Here is a 22,305-nt window from a genome sequence, read left to right as displayed (position 1 = left end):
CACAAAGTGAATAATCATTCCATAATTCCCCTTTTGTCGGAACACAACCTCTTATCAGTTTTACTCATTACAAGGTTACCTGTACTTTCAAACATTCATATCTGCAGAAGGAATAAATTAAAACGAATTACATATATAAGGTTACAGAAAACCCCAAGTAGAAAACTAAACTTTACCCAAGATAACGTGAATAATTTTCAAAAAGAAAAATCCATGTAAGCACCATTTTGAGGTGTGTTATAGTGCAGTGAATTTCTTTACCGATTGGCATAATTTTTTCCATCTGTTCATGATCTGTAAAATGTAAGACTATATAATATTTTTCACATTAGTCCTTCTTGGCACTGTTAGGAATTAAGAGTACATTATACATACAGTTGAACTTAATTGGTGCCATGCTGGAGTGCAGTAAAGGGAATGCATTTGTTATGGTGAATTTCCTCACCATTATCAGAAGTCTTCCTTCTATTAACATATAAAATGAAGCCTGTCATCTGCAGACTATCGGTATCTTTAGTCTTCTCGACTGTTTAGCGTTGTACCGCTAAACTAAAGTGCAGATGCTTATCCCATAATCTACAATGTGCACTACTTATCGCTGCTCCATTACCCCTCACCCTGTCAGAGCAACCAATCAGTGAAGGTGGCTCTTTGCTACGGACTTCTGATTTGAGAGACGTGCACACCTCTACATTTGTGGAGCAGGAAAACAGACTTCAATACCTCCAGCCAGAACAAGTTTATGGTGCACTGGTTTGTAAATGAAAACCCTGAAAACAATGCCACACATATTAAAAAGGAAAGAAATTGTTTGCTAATTATTTCCTCATTCTAAGATAGGATGCGCTGATTTCTGTGACATTAAAGGCGGATGATATTTTCCAATTGACTAGATTGATAAGAGCAGAGTGAATTACTCATGTAAATAAATGTTAACTCTTAGAGCTCACAGAAAAGAACTTGGCAAAATCTCTTTGCTAGTTACCTCAGTAATTTTTTCTTAAATAGAAAATTCATGCCCATGCATTCAAATATCAAAGCACTTCTAAGTAGTCAGACATTTAAGGTTTACAAAAACAACCATGATCCCAGTGTTTTCCAGTGAAAATGCTACAAAGGACAAATTTTTTCTTCTCCTAGAAGTTCCTCACGCCACGAATTTGTTCATGTTCTCATTTTTGCATGCTACTTCGACATTTAGTTTCTAAAGAAGTGGGAGCAGGATGGAGGGGGATCTGCCAAAAGTTTGCTAAACGCTCTGAGTGATATTTTGTGTGTGGAAGCAATATCCCAGGTTAATCCCATTGGTGTCTTTGCCCTAAGAAAACTGTTATCTCTGGTATTGTCATAATTTTCACTATGATAAATGAAGAAGAAGATACATAAAAGAAATTTCTTTGAATACAGAGTGCTCAAACTGTGATTTCAAAAGACGACAAAGGATTGTGTACTTTTATTTAGGTTTGGGGCTAGAACATGAAAGCCCTGTACTAGCCAGAAAAGGGTAAAAACAAATGATCTGAGGATTGTTCAGAGGCTGCTTTATAAGCAAATGAAGAGTCAATAGCTATTGATTCTAACTGTTAAAAACTCTGGTGTTTAGTATTCCCCCTTTTTTTCCTTTCTTGTCCAAATTAAAATAGGCACTAAATAAGACAACTGAGGATAAATCAGGGTATTCAGTTTTTGTTTTGACACAGTTCTATATACTAAAGTAAGAATTAAACTTTATTATTCCTTAGTTCCTTTAGTTATTCAGCAAACTCCTTATGAGTACTCACTCTAGAGCATTTTGTCCAATATCTATTGACCATCCACGTTTTAGGCACTGGGCTAAGAATTTTAGGCATATTGTCTCATTTAATCCTCTCAGAAACCTTATGGAGTTTTATTATTATTTCCATTTTAAGGATCAGTCACAGAAAGACTGAATAACTTTCCCAGTCACAAGATACTAAGTGGGAGAGTGGATAATAGGCTGAGAATTGGCTCTCAGCCCTGGCCACATATCAGATGCATTGAGTCAGAAGGCTGGGGCCAGGCACTGGGCAATTCTAACATGCTGCATCACTGGCATGTGGACCTGCGATGTGGCACGTGCTGGGCCAGGTGTACTAGGTGGTGGGGATAGAAAGATGCACAGAGCGCAGAGGCCAGCTGATTGGGGGTGGAGGGTGGCAGGGTCGGGTAGAAATGAGGATCACCCAAGTAAACAGTGACAATACAATGCTCATCCCCCACCTCTTCCCATTCCTAACTCCTCACTTTTCATATCTCAAGTCAAAGGTCAGCTTCTCAAAACTCATCATCCTATCATTTACCTCTATTGGAAATGTAATTATTAATTTGTTTATGTTGTTGTGGTCCATCTCTCCGTTAGAATGACAGCTCCTATTCCTGTTGTATGCCCAGCATCTAGCCTGTGCCTAGGGAGGAGTTGGTTCTTAAAAACGTTAGCTGAACACACCAATGGCTATAGTGTGGTTTAGGTCTATTAGAGAAGCATGCCCGGGGGCACTGGAGCCTCTCACTCTTCAAGGGGGAATAGAAATCATGGGAGCCTTCATGGAAGAGCTGAACTAGGTTGTAAGGGATGAGTAAGGATTCTCCAGAAAAATGAAAGAGTGAGGGCAAGTATGTGGGGCTAAGAAAATGGCATACGGAAGGGCAGAGAGATGGGAAAGGATAGGGCAGCGGCAGGCCCTTCTGTGGGGCTGACCTAAAAACAAGTACAAGGACGTGGCGGGATTCACTTCAGAAATATTTATTCAATGATTAATGGCACTGGGGGTAAGCATAAGAGATACAAAGGGTAGCAAAAACAAGCAGAGCCCTTGATGTCCTGAAACTTATATTCTAGTAGGAGAGACAGATGTGAAACAAACGCAAAAGTATATATAATTCTAAATTGCTCCAAATGCTCCAAAGGAAAGGGACTGGTCACTTTAAGAATAACCTTTAAGTGGGGGGCACGAGGGAGAGTCTTTCTGATGAAGTTATTTTTTTTTTAAAGATTTTATTTATTTATTTGACAGAGAGAGACATAGCGAGAGAGGGCACACAAGCAGGGGAGTGGGAGAGGGAGAAGCAGGCTTCCTGCCGAGCAGGGAGCCCTACGCGGGGCTCCATCCCAGGATCATGACCCGAGCCGAAGGCAGACGCTTAACGACTGAGCCACCCAGGCGCCCCATAGAATCTTTAACTTCCACAATCTATAGAGTAACTTTTCTGAATCTCCGCTTCCTCGCCTGGACAATGGGGAAGTTGACTCTATGTCCTGCTTACTTCACAGGGTTGGTTGGAGGTTCAAATGATGTAATACATGGAAGGGACTTTGTCCCACATAAATGTCATGAGCTACGTGATATTTCCCCAAAGCATTCTACAGTGGTGCAGTTGATATAAAATGAAAAGACTTAAAAGAGTTTTTGAAAATAAAATGCTCTGGGCCAATGAGAGCATTATATAAGCACTTAGTCATTATGTCAATGCCAGTTCCTGAACTGCCCACTCTCCACTGGTGAGCATGAACTCACTGACTGCACCTAGGACGATAGGGCTGTAAGTGTAATGTGTGATTATTACCTTCATTAGGACCTGTCGACACATTATAATGATATTTACTGAGCCTTGAAAAGGGATAAATTATGCAAGACTAATCCCTAAACTCAATGCAAATTTAATATACTTTTTAATGTGCTAAGTACAACAAAAAAAAGTTAAATTCTAAAAAGTTACACAAGTTAAAAACTGTAAATCAGTAACTCATATAATGATCAAGGATATACACTAACCCACCAGGAGGCATTTCCATAGGCATACAGAGCATCTGAAAGCCATGAGAACATACGTACTTAATTTTGACTAATAAGTTCCATTTCTAGGAATCTACCCCAAAAATATATTTTAATAATACAAAATTACATATATATATAAGTTTATTCATCGGAGCATTGATTATAATTGCAAAATAATGGAAATGGCCTAAGTACCCATACGCAGGAGAATGGTTAAATGATGCTATACTCTCACAACTGAATACTAGGCAGCTGTAAAAAAACGGAGGGGGGAAGATCACTAGGGACTTTCAAATCATTCCGTGAAAAAGGTAAAGTGCAAGGATTTATATGGTGTGCTATCGCCATATAAAAAGAGAATATAATTAAAAAACACACACACGTATGAATCTGCTCTTCTGTGAAAAAGGAATATGGGAAAGATAAACCAGAAAATATGGAGACTGTTTAACTATACGGGGTTGGTGGGAAAGGGGAGGGAAGAAGGGGGCATGGAATGTAGGGGGTGAGGGTTTCAGGAGGGATGAACACTTCTGGGAGTATCTCTTTGGATATAGCTTTGACTGTGCATCACAGTAACATTTTACATACCTCCCCAAATAAAAAAAATTAAAACCAGCAAGGATCTGGAGGAAAGGGAAATAGAATACAAACAGTAACAAATGAAGCTAATTGTATTACAAATGAAGAGCGTGACCCAGACAAATAAGATAACCACACAGAAGGGGATGGGAATTAACAATTAAGTCACTTTGGAAAACATTATTTCGGCAGGATGTTGTAAGGTGAAACCCAAAAAGAACTGTCAGTAAATACTGTACTCTAGTTACTAAATCTATTTCTCACAGGGGTATGAGTTAGTAATTCAGTAACTGCTTTATGTGTAATCTAGGATTATAAATATTGAGAGCTGGTCTTTTTACTGTTAGAGAAAGAAGCTATAAACAAGAAAAGGGGAAAGGCTCATAAAAGATCCCAGTGGTACTGAATTGGAATCAGAGATATTAGAATGAACTCATGGTCATATATATATATATATATATGTCATATATATATAACGGATATACAGATATAGAAATAACTAATAAATATGATGTATGTGCATGCATGGGTTAGTATACATACATATATTTCCTATCTTTTTCAGCTGAGAGAGACTAGGAGCAATGATGCTCCAATAGCAGTGATCTACTAGCACCCAGAACTTGGTTTATAAATATCATTCTCCAATAAAAAGAATTAGGGCTTCTTATAGAAATGGTTGATTCCTAGACTGGGGCAGAGAAAATACAAGATGAGTTTGAAACATCTTGTGATAACAGAAAAAAGAAGTGCTTAAAAAAGAATGGCGGCATGTCCAAAGGACACAGGATCCAATCAGAAGAAGCTGCCAATGGCCACAGCTGGAACATTTGAGCATCAAAATAAATAATGAGTATTGGACTATACCTGAGAAAACTGGATAAGCATCCACAAGTCTATACTGTAGAGATAGACAGATAGATGGGTATATAGTCAAGGAAGGACAACTCTTCCTTACAGAACAATTCCAATTAATAAGTGTAGAAGGAATGGGGGAAATACAAAACATCATCAGGCAAAGATTTGGAACTTAGCTATCTCACTGTTTCAATGCTAATTTCCTGGTTTGATAATTATACTACGGTTATGAGTTGACAACATCAGAGGTAGCTAGGGGAACAGTATATGTGAACTGTCTACTATTTTTGCAACTCTTCTATAATTCTAAAAGTATTTCAGGGTGCCTGGTTGGCTCAGTTGGTGGGGCATGCGACTCTTGAACTCCGAGTTGTGAGTTCAAGCCCCACGCTGGGTGTAGAGATTACTTAAAAACAGACTCTTTAAAAAAAAGGCATTTCGAAGCAAAGATTTAAAACACATAGATAAGCTAATAACAGATAACGAGTGAATGAACTAAGGAGAGAACTAACATTTTCTAAGTGAAAGCAGGTATTACTTTCACAGTGAACAATCTGATACAAATGTTACCACTAAAAATACATTTTTTTTTCTTCATAGGAGGAAGATTAGTCATATGAGTGCATTAACAAGTGACCTGCATATGCCATTTTGTCCTTTCCAATTCTATCTTCTGCTATGGATCTATGTACCTGCAATACAATCAGAAGAAATGCCCTAGTGCTTGAAAGAGCTAGGGTTAAAATTTAACAGTAGATTTAACATCTTTCATGTAATACTTGGATAAAAGCCATTTGCAAGGAAATTTCTTGGCATGGGTACAAAGAGATAAATATGAAAAGTGCTCTTCTTTGTAGAAGCCACAGAAGCTCCAAAAACAAAGAAATGACACTTTCGGAGACATTTGTTGTGGTGGGATGGTCCCCAGGAAGGCTCCCTCTGCCCTGCAGGGACTACAGCAGTGGTTCCTAGCCCTGGCGCTTGCGGAGAATCACAGGGGCCTAGAAAAAGTACAGATGCCTAAGTCCCATCCCTGGAGATTCTGATTCAGGAGAAGCAATAAAAGCTCCTGTGAGCCTCATGTGCAGCCAGGGCTGAGAACTGCTGGAACACAACAACCTACAACTCGGGCAAAGTCAGTCGACTAAAAACAAAAGAACTTGTTGTTAAGGATATGCACAGCTATGTGTTCTGATATTTTAATACAACTTTATCTCTCAAACAGTAGTGACTTCTTGTATAGAAACCAATACCTCTAATTTCCTTATTTCTAATTTATATCTTTTCCTTCCATTTTTATACATTACTATTATATTCCTCATATTATTAGGTAGTAACCTGACAGTGACCATATTCTATTTTTCCAGGTTGTCCTTTTTAGTAAATATTTTCTTTACTTCATTGCACTTATTTATATTTCAAATGCAGCACTTACCAGAGTTTGTTTCATATTAGAATTATTTATCAACACACCTGTCTTCCTGCTAGATTGTAAAGTCTTTGAAGCAGCAAATGTGGAGAATTCTTTTCTAGGACCTCTAAATCTCTGAAAATCAAGTGTCACTCATTTTTTACAGTTTCAATGAACTTTTTGGAAGTATAGCATGCATGCAGAAATTTGCACAAGTCCTAAGGGTACAATTTGATGGATTCTGACAAAGTTAACCCAGCTGTATAACAGTATCCAGATTGAGAGACAGGGCCTGACCGCCACCGCTGAAGCTCACTCGTCCCCAACTCCAGTCACTACTATCCTGCCAATAAGGATAACCACTATACTGACTTCCAAACACACAGATGTGTATTCTTGCATTTGAACTTCATATAAATAGAGTTAAACACCCAGCACTCTTGTTTTTGGTTTTTCAGCTGTCCATTATATATGTTCATGAGATCCATCTACATTGTTATGTATACTGGTAGTCCGTTCATTCTCAATGCTCTATAACATTCCATTCTACTGGCTATGATGTGTAATGCTACTATAAACATGAACATACATGTGCGGATGTATGTTTTCCTTTCATTCTCCTTGCTCTGGGAAGCGAGGTGGGATTTCTGGGTTGTATGGTTAAGTGTATGTTAATTTCATAAGAAATTGCCGAAATGTTTTCCAAAGTGGCTCTACCATTTACATTCCCACCAGTAATGTATGAAGATTCCAGGGTCTTTACATCCTTGCCAATACTTGGTAATATCTGTCTCTCTGATTATAGCCATTCTGGTGGGTGTGAAGTGCTAGCTTATTGTGGGTTTTAATTTTCATTTCCCTAAGGACCACTGATGTTATGCATCTTGTCATGTTGTCATACACTGTTCTAAAATCCTAGCATAAAATTATGTGCCTTTATCCTTACAAGTACTCAGTAAATATTTATTAAATTAAATTGATAAACAAGGAAAGGCACGTAAGTTTTCTATTATTAAACTACATAGCAAACAGTAGCCTTCTAGACAACAGATAATTTTCCACATAATTTGAGGGAAAGTACCAGTAAAATAAACTTAGTCTATCCTCTGGAGACATGAAAAATTAACTTAAAGTTTCTTAAAATAAGAAAGTAAATTCAAAAAAAATTACAGTTATAGAAAGCTTTCCAAATGCTCATTTATTTGTGGAATTTCAAAGACTGTGGAGTATGCTTTATTTAGGAACTCTAAATCTCTGAAAATCAAGTGAAAAATAAATATAATACAAAAATTGCCCAACAATGGTGGATAACATTAGAGTGAAAACTTTGAATTATGGCAGAATTTTCAAGACACTGCACGTAGGGGCATTCACTTTACAGAACTCTGTTTACTGAGTTCGGAGTAGCAACATGCAAGTCTTATCTGACAAAGGGAACAAGCTGGCTGTGGCCCTTGACCTTTCGGGGAGAAGACTCTCCTGCCCTGTACATCCTGAGATGGAAATGCAACATTATTTATAGGCTGCACCTGCTTTCCTTCCTATGAGATAAACAAGTTGGTGGAAAAGTAAGAGTTCAAGTGAAGAATTTTTTTAAAGGTCTTTAAATTCATCAGAAGCAAGGATAAGTATTTTTTTTTATCTTTTATGCTTTTCACATTATTTTTATTTTAATAGCAGAAAGACACAAATCTGATTGGGTAGGTAGAAACTATTTTTGAGTACGTGACTTCTGAAAATGTAATAAACAAAAGGCATATTTAGAACTAACCTTCATTTAACAGGAATCTGATCCACTGCCCTGGTTTTCAGTGGTGCTGTGTTTGGTAGTAACTAGTGCTCTGAGTGGAATGTTAGGTCCCCCCCAATAATCTCTTTATTAAATTTTAGAATCCAGGATGAAGAAGAAAAAAAGCATTACTACTCTTAACATTAGCTGAGAACCTTAAAGTCCCTGGTTTAATGATTCTTTTTTGTTGTAGCCTGCATATATACATACATTACTTATCAAAGAATTATGCATCTTTTTCAAAATCCTGACATTATATTAGATTTCCCCACCTTATGAGAAGTGAATTCTGAGCTTAAATATGTTGGTTGATGGATATGGAAAAGTACATTAGTGTTTCTGTCATATCTCTGCCTTGTCCATCTTTCTGAGCTGAATTTTCCAGACCACCCTAAAGACACAGCATCAGTTTCAAGTGGGCATCAGACACAAATATTTATGTGACCCAGTGCAGGGCAGAGCAGAATGTGACTGCAGCAACTACCATTTGAGAGATACCAAGGCTGGTGACAACAAATGTGTTATCAGACTGCTCAACACACACTGCAAAAGTGTCTTGATACTGAAGGGAAGGAAACCAAAGGAAGAGGGAAGAACACATGGGGATGTCAGCAGAGTGAATATATGATCTCTTCCTTCTTTAAACAAATACTAATTGAGTACCTACTATGCACCAGGGAGCGTTTCAGGAGCTGGGAATAAAGAGATAAAATTCCTGCCCTTGTGGGGCTTGTATTCTGAATACAAATAAATAATGAGAATACATAATTTGTCAGGTGGTGATGAGGCTTTGGAGAAAAACTGAGCAAGGACCAGGGTGGGAGTGCTACAATTTTAATTAGGGTGAGCAGGGAAGGCCTCATGGAGAAAATGACATTTGAACAAAGATCTGAAGAGGTGGGGGAACAAGCCATACAGATATCTGAGGGAAAAGCATTATGTGCAGAGAAAACTTAATGTCAAGGCCATGAGATAGGAAGGTTGCTGGCTTGTTTTAGAATGAGCAAAAGAGCAAGATGGTGAGTGGTGGAGATGAGACTGGGAGAGGTAATGGAAAAGGGCATGGTCAAAATCATCTCACAGATCATTTTAATGACACTGGGTTTCCTCTAAATTAAATTAGAATCCACTGGAGAATTTGAAGCAGAGGAGTGATATGACCTAACTTAAACTTTCAAAAGACTTCTCTGGCTTCTGGGTTAAAGACAGACTGTAAGGAGGCAAGAGCAGAAGCAAGGAAACCAAGAAGGAGGCCACTGCAATTATCTAGACAAGAAGTGACAATGGCTTGGCCCAGGGCTATGTAATAAAAACAGGGAGGAGGAGTTGAATTATGACTATTTTAGAGAGGACCAACAACACTGCTGATGGATTGTATGTGGAGTAAGAGAAAGAGAAGAGTCAAGGATGTTAAAAGAAATCTTTTTTTGACACTTAGATTTGAAAGAAATTTCCTGCATGGGATTTTACATAGCTGCTCTTTGTGTCCTCATGTGTCTCAGTGTCCTTGCAATAGTAGGAATATATTGATTTCTTCTCCGGGATATAAACTCCAAGAGGGGCAAAGACCACCTTTACTCATCTTCATATCATCATTGTTTAGCACAGAGCCTTCACTTGTTATTATTCAATATATGTTCGTTTAAATATGTGCATCTTACATATCACAATTAGGGAAAAAACTCAGAAAGGGGTCTTGTTTGCATTCTCTAGAGTTTATACTCATTCTTTTATTCGAAAGTATTTACTGAATAGCTGCAGTATATCAATCACTATGATGTCCGCAGGTATCTTTGGGGGAGATGATAGGTAATAAACATTTTCCCCTATATATTTCTGCATTTAAAAATTTTCAACACTAGGCATGCTTTGCTTTACAAAGGAAGTAAAAACCAGTTTTTAAAAAGGTGTACTGGATATATTTCTGAATTTTACCAGAGCGAAGGGAAGAACTTAACATTTCTGACAGTGGGGCTTCTCTCTAACCTTATGCTCCTCGAGACAAACACATTTACTGGTGCCAAAATTCAATACCTAAAATCATGTGAAATCCTGTGAAAAAAAGCATAAAGGTATTTGCAAACTAAAACTAAACACAAAAAGGTAAGCTCACTTATTCCTCCCTAACTATAACCAGAACAATTATAACTCAGGGGCTGTTGTCCTGAGCATGGATTAGCTTAGATACTGGCAGCAATTTTTGCTTATGGACCTTTCTGCCATAAGAAGGGAAAAGGAAATAAAATCATGAAATTCAAAACATTTCAATTTGAGTTTTTAAAGTTTAGTGGAGAACTAGATTAAAATTCAGAGAACACTAAACTTTCTATATTCTTTTTGTTTTCAAGGGGGAAGAGAGAATTCCAGTTCTGGATCCACTCACCTGCAAACTTGAACCATGCACACTAGTGCCCATGCTCACACACGCAGGGAGACGCAGACACAGACCTACATATGTACATACATTATTCTTAGGCCCTAATTCACAGGTCGACTTACCTTGAAGCCACTGAAGGTGAAGCTTCAGGGTCCATCATTTACATGGACCTTCATGAGGACCTGGGTCACAGAAATGTAATCACAGGGTAATGTATTTTTGTAAAATTTGTAAAAACAAGATGCTTTTCTATTCTTTTCTTAAAGAGAGACCTCAAATTGTTTAAACCTCAGGCCCTGAAAAATCCTGAATTTGTCCCTGACCCAACCGAGAATATTCTGATTCAGTGGCTTTGGAGGTGGATACCAGGAGGCTGTATCTTTTTCTTTCTTTCTTTTTTTCATGTCACCAAGTGATTCTGATACACAGCCAGGTTTGGAAATCACTGATGAAGGACTACAGACTGATCAGTTTAATGAGTCCCTGACATCTAGGTAGTATTTCTTTCTGGAGCTCTGCCACCATTGATTGGGACATAAACCATATAACACTATGTAGTTCGGAAAAAGCTGACAATTGGCAACATTCACTTCCACATTGCAGTGATGAATCACATAACCCTCTGTGCCGAGTAATTAACTATCCATTTGTATGTACTGGCTGTAGCGATAAAGTTCTTTTCAATGAGGAAGGAAGGGAATTTGGACATAACATTAACAGTTGTTAATACCAAGCAAATAGAGTAAATTGGATTTATTAAAAAGAGTATGTGTGTGGATTTTTTCCCTAGGAGTTGATATAATTTGTCTAGCTTTCTAATTATAGCCGGGACAGAAAACGGCTGAACCCAAAGACCTCTCACGGTATCTAATAAACTTTTACTTACAGGGAGAATATTTCTTGGGTTGGAGAATGACAAATAATTTACTAAGCTTTTCCTGAAAGATAGCTAAAGGTGTTTCACCTATATCTAGCTGATGAATTAGCTTTAGCTAATAATCAGTGTCACGAGACAGGGAAGAAGCAGCCTGTAATTACTTTGAAAGGAATGAAGGAACAGATCTGATAAAGAAACTAAATCAGCTAATTCCTCTAGGGGCATACTGAGTGGGAGAGAAGCTTACCTTACTGCCAGTTTAGAGGGAGGCAAAGATAGGGGGCATAGGTGGTTTTCACCTGCCTGGCTTCCATTCTCACTTTCTGGTAACAAACCCTGAATTTTCCTTTCTGAAGGTTCAGTATAGAGGCTGTAATCAAAGGTTTCCTCCCTTCTCCAAGATGCAGGTGGGCATGGGACCCAAACCCATCTAAGCATACTCACTCCCTAATATCTGAATTCTGCCCAGAATGACAGTAGAAGAAAAGCAGCTGGAGACAACCATCTGGGGGAGGTTCCCAAAAGAGACTCTCATTAGTCTCAGCCACCTAGAGATCCCATTTTCTTGTCTTTCTCACAGCCCAGTTTTTATTTTGATTCTGAGAGTTACCCCATCTTCTTCCAATAATTTCTTTGCTTTTGGTCTGGGTTTTGTTTTCACTTAAAGTAGCCTCGGTTGGTTTCTGTAACTTGCAACCAAAGAATCTTAACTAATACAAACTATGCTACAAACTATGCTTAACTAATACAAACTATGCATACAAACTATGATAACTCAGTTATTTTCTACAATAACAAAAAGTCCAAATGTATTCTCAATGATGCCCAGCTGAAAGAGTCACACTAGCAGAAAATATAAATATGGCTCAGTAAATAAACATTTGTTTTGTTGGTAGATGTTCTGACATATCTGTACTCATTCTTTAGCAGTCAAATTTTATTCAGTTCCATGATGTCTTTTTAAATTTTTCAAATAATAACTCTATTGATTGCATAAAAATGGCACAACTTACTGTAAAAATTAAATCAATAAAGGAAAGTACAATAAAGCTTCAAAATTATCCCAAATCCCATCATCGAGAAATACCATCACTAATATTTGGTAAGCATTCTTCCAGTACCTTCCACATACAGACAGCACAAGAGAAAGAGAAAAACAGTATCGGAAATCTTGTATATAATTATGCATGTTTTTAAAAAGTATTTAACTTGTTTTTACTTGAATTTAACCAAAATAAAGAAATTGAATTGAAAAAGAATCACAAAACTTCAGTTAAGTATTTCTTTACCATATAAGGTAATTTTTCAAAGAGTCTACATAAATTAAGAAAAAAATTTATGGGGGTGCCTGGGTGGCTCATTTGGTTAAGTGTCTGACTTTGGCTCAGGTCATGATCGCAGGGTCCAGGGAAGGAGCCCTGCATTGTGCTCCACACTCAGTGGGGAGTCTGCTTCTCCCTCTGACCCTCCCCCAGCTTATGCTCTCTCACTCTCTCTCTGTAAAATAAACAAACAAAATCTTATAAAGAAAAAAAAACAGAAAAAATTATTAAAACCTTTAAGAACATGGAGTCATTTAAAAAATTCTATACTTTCCCTCAGACAGAATCAACTGACTCCCTTCTAGAAAAATAAAAAAAAAAAAAAGAAAACTGGCAAGCATTTCTCCCTCTTCCTTCTTTCTTTCATATTTATCAGCTATATTATTATTTTTACATTGTCAGGTTTCAATGTTCCCATCTGCTTTTGTAACCATAATTGTCATGTTTGTTTTGAACTGGTTCTATATTAAATGGACTAAATACAATGAGTTTCCTTCATGATTTTTCTTTTTTCATTCCTGAGGTCTTTTTCAATTAATCTTTTGGGTGGCTAGATACCATCTTTAAGTAGTTTTCTTTTTTTTAGAAAGATTCATCATATATTCCCTAAATTTTGAATGCTAGAGAAAGACTGTTATGCTTATGTTTAAGGAACAACATTGGCTAAGTATTAAATTTTGGGTCATACTTTTTTTTTTTTTTTTTAACCTTCTGAGCTTTATAGACAGGTGCTTCAGTTTTGCTGTGGAGAAACTAAATCCAACCTGATTTCTTCCCCTTCATACATGTCTTGCTTTAATACCCGGAAGCTATATGATTCTTCCTTTATCTCTTAGGATCAATACCTTTATCAGGACAAGTCTTTGTTATTCTGCAGCAATTTATTTTCCTGGAACACAGCAGATGCTTTTGATTGTTGTAGATTTAGAACTCTTTAGATATAAGATCCATGTGTTTCACTCTTGTTCTGTTGGCCTTACTTCCCCTCAGCCCCACCCCTTGCAAACGATGCCTTCAAATAAAATGCTAGGAATAGATGCTATAAATGGTCCTATGTTTGTTCTTCTCAAATTCTCCTACTTTAATTAATGGAGGATGGCTATCTGTCAGGAATATGGGGATGTGAGTAATAAGCTGGAAGTAACTGAGAATCGTTGTGTCCAGTATCCTCATTACAAGTCTGTTATTTCCTTTATCCTGACACACCTGTTCTCTCAGATTTCTATGTTCAAGATGTTATGTGTTACTGATAACAAAACCGTTTGAGCCATTCTTGTGTTGAATTTTGGCACTTTCTGCTTCTCTCCCTTTTTCACCCACTTCACTTCTGTCAGTCTCCTCAATTCTGAAGAAAGGCGGCAGATGACAAAGATGGCTCATTAACATGGTTTCTCCTTTGGTGACCTCTTCTCTGACATTTTGGAATGCAAAACTGGGATTCTACACAGGCATGGAGATTCATGGCTCAAATGAAAGAATTGCTGGCTGTGCCTTTCTGAATGGGGATACCTATTTCATGTTAATCAGAAGTATCCCCTGATTTTTTTTAAGATTTACTTATTTGAGAGAGAGAGTGAACAGGGGGAGAGGCAGAGGGAGAGAGAGAATCCTCAAGAAGACTCCATGCCAAGCATGGAGCCCAAAGTGGGACTCGATCCCAGGACCCTGGGATCACGATCTGAGCCAAAATTAAGAGTTGGCCTTTCAACCAACTGAGTCACCCAGGTGCCCCCCCAAGATTTTTTTAAGAGTTATGAAGTTAGAGTCAATAATGTTGACAAATATCAAATTATGTAGAGAATTCTTGAATTGTAGGCTAATTTGATTAATATTTATTGGATGATTGCCACATGCAAAATAACAACAGGGATAAAAAGATGAGTAAAACAAACTTGTCCTTGCTTTCAGTGTGATTAGGGAGAATAAATTAAATAGAAGATATTTATATTATTATGACTACGTAAATACTGTTCACTACTGAGCCAAGTGGTGTACTATGACCGAGCTTCATTTCTCAATTTTTATCTGGAGTTTATATTTGCCTTACATTTTATTTGTTTACTTTTTGTCTATTATTTTTTTAAATGTTCCTACAGATAGTTCAAATCCCTGTCCATATTTTTCCAAAAGCTCAAAAAATAAATCAACTGATTAGTTCCATTACCCAACCACACCATCCTGTCTCCATGCCTTCTTTTCTGAAGTCCTCTTAACTCCTGCTTGTGGCTGAGTTGCAGGCTATTAGGGATAAGTACACAGTCATTCTAAGGCTTTGCCTTTCAGCTCTCCTACGGGTTCCATGTCTTCTCCTTACCATTGTTTTTATTCATTTTTGTGATGAAACACAACTTCTAAAGGGTTAATGGGAGACAAAATTTGATCCCTTATATGTCTAAAACATCTTTATTTTACTTTCACAATTAATTAATAGTAGGGCATTGTATAGAATTCTAGATTGAAAACTATTTCTCCTTAGTTTTGAAGGCATTGCTTCATTGTTTTCTAGCTTCCCATATTACTTTTCCCCCCACCTTTTTGAGATTTAATTGATAGAGAACATTGTGTAAGTTTGATGTATACAATGTGTTGATTTGATATACTTACATATTGCAAAATGATTACTATCCATATTGCTTTTAAAAGATTTGGAGTCACTCTTTTATCTGTAGCAAGGATCTTATCTTCTTTGTTAGGAAACTTTTAAAATTTCCTTTTCATCCTTCACAATCTAAAATTTCAAGATAAATCATCTTTATTTGCCTTCATGTAGATCTATTGTCCTACATGGTTCTGGGCATTTGGTGGGCCCATTCAATCTGGAAACTCTTGTCCTTCTTTCTTTCATAGCAGCCTCTTCTTTTTCAAGGATGGAATTGCTTTTCTTATTTCTGAGAATAGTACTTATGGTTTTTAATGTTTTCTTCTGCTATCCGCATTGCTTCTGTTTCCTCTTAGCTTGATTTTTCGGTTTGTTTGTTTTAATATCTTCTTTTATGTTGGATGCTTTTCTCAAAAGGCTGGTCACCTAAGGATCTTTGACCATATCACTTGGGGTTTCTAGAGTATCTGATGCCTCTGAGGGCTAAGCTTTGCCGGGGTTCTGTAGGCCAATTAGCTCACCTGTTACGGAATCCCTCTCTCAAACCATGTAGTCTGTGAGTTCCTCTGCTTTTAAGACAGTCAGCACTCCTTCTGATTTCACTTCTGATTTCCAAAAATGTGTTGACATCGCTCATCCTTTCTTATCTCCTTTCCTATTTTCTTTGTCTTAAAAAAATCCCTTTAACATCATTTTTGCAAGATTTTATGATAGAGAAAAGATTAATGCATGTGGACTGTTGGCAATTTTAATTGGTGAGAAAGAGCATGGGAAATGTATGTTCTTTCCTAAGTGTTCCCAGTTTTAGGTGTTCATTAAAAATTGCTTCCTTTGAGCTTGAGTGAAATGTATCATTAAAGGAAAGGTCAGTCTCTTTACATGTGAATGTGTTACAGACCCAGTCTATTAAAGGCAGAGTAAAAGCAGGACAACATCAAGGGTGACCAGCATATCCTGGAAAATGTAAGTAAACTTAATAATTAAATAATAATATTGTTTTAGTTATTCCTGGCTCCTGAACTATTATTCTGCTCTGTATTTTATATTACTCTTCTCTAAATTTAGGCTAATTCATGTGGGTAATAGACTGTTTAAAAAAGTCTATTGGGATGTACTTTATTTTATCAAGTGGAATACTGTATTTACCACTGAGTAAAACAACATTTGAAATTAAATCCCAGATGCTTGAAAATTCTCCCTATATTCTCAAGGAATAGTTTCTGTGACTTGGATGTTTCCTTCATAATATATTTGAAACACTTTTTCTGATTTCACCAACCCCTTAATACACGAAATATTTTTATTTTAAGATATTTGAAAACAAACAAGTAAACACCTGGTATTTTATGCAAAAGGATATTCTCAGTAAAGAGGCTATTTTTGCTAAAATAAGTGTATCAATATGACTTGCTCAGTGTGTCAACTTGGTTAATTGTAACAAATCTTAATGAAATAGAATTGTGCTTCCATTTACTTCATTCCATCATCTATCCACAAAGTATGTAATAGTCATGAAATTCAGACAACTTTTTTTCAGGTTCAGAGAGAGATGTCTTTAAGAAAATAGCCTATGACGGACATCTCCCTCAAATCAGCAGTATCGTAAATATTTATATATACAGTTATAAACAAACTATTATTAGTTTAAGAAATGAAAGTCATCCTCAGTGATAAAAGCTTTGAAAGTTAAAAAGCAGAATTTAAACATTTCAGTTCTCTGGAATTTTATGCTTTCAATAAAAATAAATTGTTCTAACTAAAGAATATCAGATAATGTAGTTCTCTATTTACTAACCATTACATTTTTTTTTTTGATATGCATGCAGAATGTAGTAACCACTATGTGGTTAAAAATTATTTGAGTGCACTAAATACATTAATTTAAGAACTGTTCATATGTCAAGAAATGAAAGATTTTAAATAAAATTGCATCCCCCCAAAGCTTCTGTTTTAAGGCCTTTGCATTTATTGAAGGCTCTTATAAAATCTACTGAATTTCAGCTAATGATTTCTTTTTAAGATGAACCCAATGAATTCAAGCAGAACGCTGCACCCATAGAGGAGAACCAACAAAGCTCAATGTAGTTAGTTTCTAGAACATATTTATTAAATGCTAAATAGAGTAAGCCCCTCCGGAGAGAGCATTACATCTCGGGGAGTGAGAAGATTTATAAAGCTACTATCCTCTCATAATGAAGGTTTTATCTACACAAAATATTTTCAGTCATTACACTCAGAGTATATTATCACATCCATGAACATAAGCTGTATTTCAGACTGTAATCAAGCAAGGTATTGTACGTTTTAATTGTTTTTATAAGATTCATATAATATCTGTAACTATTCAGTATATTATGAATTTTATTAAACCAGATAAAGCACTGTCTCATTAATTTGGAATTGCGGGAGAGAAAGAGTTCCTTATAAGTGAAATAAACAAGTAGCAGACACTACTTTACAATAGATTAATTGACGTGAAGTTGCCATTTTTGTGGGTCAGAAGTTATTAAATATGGCAATTTCACATGGTTCAACATTTCCATACCAAATGATTCTTATTTTAACTATTTTGGAGACAAATAGTTCTGGAAAGTTTTACCTATTTCTTCATCTTTTTAAATAGCATTTATTGTACCCAGTCACCTTCCTTGATTATCATGATTTTATTCTACTGTAATAGGAAGCTCAGAACTATAGAATGGCTCTTGAGTAAGCCCAACTGCCTAATGGGCCATATAGGTAAAGTAAATGAGCAAAGTTGCTTTATTATATTATTTTGATACACTGTTTGCATATTTCACACAGAAATTCTTCTCCTTCATAAAAAAGGTACTTGCTCTCTTTCTATACCACTCAGCCCCACTAAGCCTGTTTCCCCATTCCTTCTTTTTGATGGAGACTCAGATATAATTTAAACCAGACTGTCAAAAAATATACAACGATAAATGGCAACCAACACTAAGCCTCAGTGTTGGGGAGATAATGGGGCTGAGTGGGGACTGTGAATATTGAAATATCCTCCCTAAAAGTGGGGGGTTGGCAAACTGAATACCACATACACTGCAGTCAGCCTGAACTCCCAACGTAAATTCAGTGCTGCTAGATCTTCAATCTTCAAGAGGGGCCTGAAATCAATTTTTTAAAATGTGAATCTGATACTTAAGTGTTAGCAACTGAAAACAAGAAATACTATGTAGATTAACATAATGGGAGCTAAAGAAAACATATTTGTGAGATGAATATGGCCTATTAAGCACTAATGTGGAATCTCTGCTCTAATTGGTCTTACACCATGCTGGGTGGATTTAAGTCGTTCTATGTATTTCTTTCTTCCTTTTCATCATGGCTATTTTTCAGTGTCTCCTAAGATTGTTGGATGGCTTGAGAAATCAGATAATTTCACTTGTCACAACTGTATATAAAGCTGGAATGAACGGGTTCTATAGGAGTGAAGGACAAGAGGTTTCTTTGAATATAATTTATTTTTAATTTAATTTACTGATTCCAACATGACATCACAGTATGGGTTTTAATGAAATATTTACTATTGATGCAGTACTAATGCAATTAGGAATGTCAGAGAGACAGGCAAGAAGAGTGGTTGCCATGCATTATTACCCTATCACAGCATCCCCCCTTTAGGGTAGGCATTGCAGTCAAAATTGTTGACACTGTAAGATTCCAAACAGCTAAGTTAGGATTATCCTTCAGTACCTAAGCAAAAAGCATGGGTATCTCAGAGTCTATTTTCTTCCTTCCACAATGTAAAAAGCTATCTGAAGATGATGCACTCTTGAAAACCATCTAAAAATATCTTTTCATACTTTCTTTTCATCTGCCTTTATTTATTTTTTAAAAGTTCTTATTATGGAAATTTAAAAACAAAAGTAAGAGATTTTATGCATGTACTTTGTGGTATCTATTTTAATTGCACAAAGCGTTTTGGGTTTTTTTTGTTTTTTTTTAAATAACTTGCAGGCTTTTGGTTTGTGTTCTAGTTGAGGTTGGTTGATAATTGATCTCCAGACAATTGAAATTTTACTGTAGTTTGTATAATAAAAATCATCATTCATAGCATTGACTAAATAAAAAGTGAAGAGAACAGAAATTTGCGTTTTATCTCAGTAATTTATGAGACCAAAGAACTTTCCTTGTGTATTTCATCAAACTTTATATATAAAAATGAAAACCATTAAGTCATTTTGATTTTGTCTTTGTAACTGTAACTTGATTTATAATCTAAGCTTAAACAAAAAGATTTAGGCAACATACTTCTGGAAAATATTTCATATTTCATAGGCCATACAGTGAGACATTCCCAACACTTCAGATTTCCAATTTAAGCAATTTAGCTTTCCTTGATATTTATACATTTAAAAAAAACTATCATTGAATATAATTAATTGAGGTACATTTATAGTGGTAGTAGTAGTCAGTCACATAATAATTACTGAAAAAATTACTTACTGAGCACCTTTAAGGTAGCTTAAACACAGTATCTCATCCTCACTATAAGGTTGCAATTGCGAATGACTCAACCTAATAAGTAATATTAGCATGATTTTACATTATAGAAAAGAAAACTGAGCAGACAGAGGTGGATAGATAGACCTATCCGAGGTCATGGAGCCAGTTAACAGCAAAGCTAGGATTCACATCCAGGTCCACCTGGTCCTAAAGTCTGTAGTCCTATATTAAGGAACTGTGGTGGGAGCACCTGATGATAGGTGAAACAGAACTAAGGGGGAAAGGTAGAAGATAGTCCCTTAACTCTGAGGAGTTTATAGTTTGCTTGAGAAGAAAATAATAATATCAAAATTGACCAGGAAGAATAGAAACCATCATACCACAAAGTGCAAAATGATTGGACATTTGCTTTCAGACTGTGACTTGAGTTTACTATTGCAAATTCAGAAGCAATTTTTCTCTGTCCCTATTCATTCCCTAGGAAGTCTCCCGAGGCCACCAGGGCATCATGTCATGTGCTCGTAGGAGGGAAGCCTTGGTCCTATGAACCAAGGACTACAAGGGCAAATTTCTCTAATACATTTATGATGACACATTTATAAGGGTAACATTTTGACTTCGATATCAGTATATTTCACTATAAAATAAATCAATGACTCTAAGCCTAAACACCTCTCCAGAGCTACACACTCCATTTTTGCATCTGGGGCTTCACCTAAATTCTCCAGAGGTACTCAAATGCAATGTGTCTAAAAATAAACTCACCATTCTGGACTCCAAACCTATTACTCTTCCTATTCCCTATCAGGTGATGGTACCAATGAGACACCCAGGTCAGAGTCAGGAGTGTCATCCCTTGTTCTTCCTCTTCCCTGGCCTTCATATCCAATCAGTAACTTACTACTGATTCTGGCTCTTAAACAGCTCTTCAGTCTCCCCCAATTTCTCCATCCCAAAAGCTTCTATTCTAATTTGGATCCTCATCATCTCTTGCTGACCAATGACCCGGTCTTACTGGTTTCCCTGCCTCTAGTCTTGCCCCACTTCAATCTAGCCTTCACAGAAAGCAAGCTTTCTGATACGTTCATTCTCTAGTTTCTAGGCCTATCAAGCTATATTGAATGGAGCAGTGGGTGTTATACGCAAACAATGAATCATGGAACACTACATCAAAAACTAATGATGTAATGTATGGTGATTAACATAACATAATAAAATAAATTAAAAAAAAAGATAAACAACCTTCTTTACTTACATATGCTAATTTGGGGCTTGAACCCCAAAGCAGGGGCATAATAAATACTAGATAACTCAATTTCTTGGCAGGTAAGGAATACCTGCCTATACAAGATTGGGCCTATACACTTAGGTCTTAAAGGAGTGTTAATTCATGCCAATTATCAAATATCATGGCAAAAACTAAAATATATTTTCCCTAAATAAAGTCACTAAAGGATTAAAGGTATAATACAATAACAACAGCAACAATTTCAATGCTTATATAAACTTATATAAATACAACTTATGCTGAATTGTTCTTAGACTTTTTACTTTAGGAGCAACACTCCAGCAAATTGCTAAAGAAGGCTGAATTCTGCTGAAGTACCTCCAGATATTTCACCAATTCTGGAGGGGAGGGGTGAAGGAGGAGGAGGGTGAAGGAGAGAAGCACAGGGAAGAAGAGAAAAGAGAAAAGGGAACTCCAAGTAAGTTAGATTCCTGGTACCTGCTTCCATCTCAAACAGGACAGCTCAACTTTTTTTTTTTGCTAAATATATCGTGACTCTTCATAAGATTTAATTATAAAAAGGTAATAATGCTTAAAATAGTTATTTAAAAGTTAATGCTCTATAGTCTAAAAATTTAGAGTAGATGAAAAATATTTCAATTAAAGTGTAGTAACTAATTGTGTATGTAAAAACCAGCTTTTTGCTAAATAACCATTAACACAAAGCCTATCCCCCTTCCATAAATATAAAACTACTCTTTCTGCGTCTTCTTAAAGATTTTCCATTTACAAGATAATATATATATATATTTTTATTCTTATGTTAATCCCCATACATTACATCATTAGTTTTAGATGAAGTGTTCCATGATTCATTGTTTGTGCATAACACCCAGTGCTCCATGCAGAATGTGCCCTCCTCAATACCCACCACCAGGCTAACCCATCCTCCCACCCCCCTCCCCTCTAGAACCCTCAGTTTGTTTTTCAGAGTCCAT

At 36.4% G+C, this 22,305-nt stretch overlaps 1 protein-coding gene across 4 annotated transcripts in view; it reads right to left on the bottom strand.

Annotated features, from left to right (window-relative positions):
- FBXL17 (F-box and leucine rich repeat protein 17) overlaps window positions 1-22,305 on the bottom strand; it is a 459,233-nt gene that overhangs the window by 5,753 nt on the left and 431,175 nt on the right. The gene's annotated exons all lie outside the window — the stretch shown is intronic.

Source organism: Leptonychotes weddellii, chromosome 7, assembly GCF_054177405.1.
Source record: "Leptonychotes weddellii isolate Sample4059 chromosome 7, ASM5417740v2, whole genome shotgun sequence".
In the NCBI taxonomy this organism is placed as follows: domain Eukaryota; kingdom Metazoa; phylum Chordata; class Mammalia; order Carnivora; family Phocidae; genus Leptonychotes; species Leptonychotes weddellii.
Note: the sequence above shows the minus strand (reverse complement) of the source record. Positions and strands in the feature narration are given on the sequence as shown.